At 52.6% G+C, this 2,643-nt stretch overlaps 1 pseudogene; it reads right to left on the reverse strand.

Annotated features, from left to right (window-relative positions):
- Window positions 1–484: 484 nt before the first annotated feature.
- LOC102756487 lies at window positions 485–1,759 on the reverse strand (annotated as a pseudogene).
- Between the last annotated feature and the right edge of the window lie 884 nt (window positions 1,760–2,643).

Below are 2,643 nucleotides of genomic sequence, written 5' to 3' on the forward strand. Positions count from 1 at the left end.
TTGCGAGAGCCTATGGCAACCCTTGGCAGACCAGGTGCTGAGGCAGGTTTGGAGTGAAAGCCTGCCATGGCAAAATCTCTCAGTGCGGAACTTAATCCCTGAAACATCACCTCTGATTGGCTTTCCCGTTGTCATTGAAACCCTCACTTTGTTCTATTGCATCATCTTCCCTTAGACACCACTTACAAGGATGCCCAAAGCTACAATCCCCTGGCCCAAAGCCTCCATTACGACAATTGCTAGCTGGAAGGAGTCTCTTTACTAGCTTCTGTCCTAGTGCATACGTCCTACCTTTGTCTGGGGGGTTATGTCACTACATGCAAGGTGACAGAGTGGTGAAAAAGAAGACACTGACCGTGTGACCCATCTGGTGGCTCAGGCACTCTAGCACTGCTGAGGGTTGGCACACAGGAGAGCCCGTCACTGTGCACTGAAATGGAAAGGGACTCGCTCTGGTTGGCAGGGAAAGCCCGCCACCCCTCACCCGAGGATCTCGTCCAGGCGGCCTCTGAGGACGGAGACATCATCCAAATTGAGCCCCTGGAGGTGGGGCAGGCTGAGGAAATGAGAGGTGACCAGGCTGCTCCTCCTGCTCCAAGTTGGTGTGAGAAGACGTGAAGATATGGGAGAGCAGGAACCGGTGCAGATTGCCCATCTGGCCCAGGTAAGGAGCGAACTTCCTAGGAGTGGACAGCTTCAGGTACAGTTTACCTCCAAACCCTGGACAGAATCCAACTGCACCATATCCAGGATATTAGTGTTTTGCTTCGACAAAAACCTGCAGCTTCTTACAGCAAAGGTGCAGCAAACCTCTCCTCTCACTGACTTTCTTAATCAGGTAGCTGAGGGACTCATCAAGGACACCTTTCTTGAGGCAAAGGTCTACTAACACCTCCACGGGGGCCAAGATTGGATTGGCCTGGCCATTAAGCTGTGCACTTTCCCCCTCTTCCTCATGGGCTGTGGGGCCTCAGACTCCATCAGTGAGCACACATGGGCTCTGATTCCGGCCCACACAATCCAGAACTCCTGATGAACTCTCTACTGTAAATTAAGCACCTGCAGTTTCCATCTCCTGTGGAGAAAATAGGAGATATGTTGGGGTGCATTAGATAACAAGGAATAAGGCCATGAGTCTACGAATCTGGGCAGCTGGGCCAGACACCTGACTGGACTTTGACTCCATGCCCCAGGAATCAGCTGCTCCTGGTGCTACTGGGATCCTTCATGGTCCCCATTCCTGGTACCTTTAGGTGCCACCAGGAAGGAGTGGGCTCATATCCCTTCGCTCACCCTCGGCATTTTCATCAGCCATATATATCCGAAGCCTGTTCCCAGAATGACCTCAGAAGTGGCTCCACGGCCTGCCTCAGCTCTCCCTTTGGCCCTGCACACTCCCAGATCCCAGCTGTAACTGCTCAGATCCACAGGGTGCTACCAGGCTACTGAGTCCCCCGTACCTGGGTCGAGTGTCCTGGGCAAGCAGGGCATCGAGTCCCTCAAGCACAGCCTGCAAGATATCCTGGTAAGGCTGCCTCTGGTTCATCAGTGCCCCCAGAGGGAGGCAGGGAAAGGACCAAGCCTGCACCATGGAGTTCAGGACTCTGCTATGCTTCCCAGTGAAGGCTGCCATGAACAGAGGTGGGAAGAGCTCCATAGGAAGCCACTCCAGAGCAGCAATGGACAAGGCTTCATCCCTCAGCAGGCTCTGACATGCCAGTTCCAGGAGTCTGCGTGGAGCTGGGAGACTCTTCCCCATGAAGCTGCTATAAAAGAGATCCTGGGAGACAGCCAGGAGCAAGGCATCTTGTCAGACTGAGCATGAGCAACCCCGGTCCTTCTCCCTTTAGAGGGACCAGCTGAGGGCCAAAGGCATTGCTCCAGGAACAACTGGAGCACCCCCATTAACCCCAACCGCGTTTTCTGCTTAGGGTCGCAAAGCCACTCAGTCCTGCCTCTCCTCTGACACTAGCAGGACAAGGCCAGGCACCAAGAGGGGTGAGATGACCACTGGACCCCTCCTGCGTCTGGAATTCTGCTGTGCAGTGAGTACTGGGAAACCAGAGAGATGATCCCACCCTTTCCAGGGAAAACGTTTCTGCGGATCACTGAAGCACTGGAAACAACCGGAGTAAGGAGCAGCCTGTGGCCCAGGACTGCCTCTTCCTCAGTTCCAGGGAATAAAATAGATGGGAAAGATTAAGGAATGCCAACACAATGGGTACCATTGAGGCCTTTGACACATTTTAAATGAGAAATATAAAAGCAGCACAAACGTTTTCTGAAGCATGGGGGAGCTGGAGATGAGAAAAATAACCATTAATTCCAACATGTACATTTTACTGTGTGTCCCTTCTGTGAATATTAGAATGACCACTTTATCCATGACAATAGAGGGCTCACATGTCACAACTAAGGCTCCTCTCAATAAGAGACTGCAAGCCCTGGTCAGTGTTGCTCAGTGCGTTGAGCATCCTCCCGTGCCCCCAAAGGTCACTTGAGGGCTCCATTCCTAACCCCCGTTAGGGGGTGGGCAGGAGCCAGCTGCTGGATGTTTCTCACATCAATGTTTCTGTCTCTCTCTCCCCCAACCCCTTCCTCTCTTTCTAAACATCAATTGGCTGTTATGAAAGACTTCCATTT

The sequence above is a fragment of the Myotis davidii genome, unplaced genomic scaffold, assembly GCF_000327345.1.
Source record: "Myotis davidii unplaced genomic scaffold, ASM32734v1 scaffold3160, whole genome shotgun sequence".
NCBI classification, from domain to species: domain Eukaryota; kingdom Metazoa; phylum Chordata; class Mammalia; order Chiroptera; family Vespertilionidae; genus Myotis; species Myotis davidii.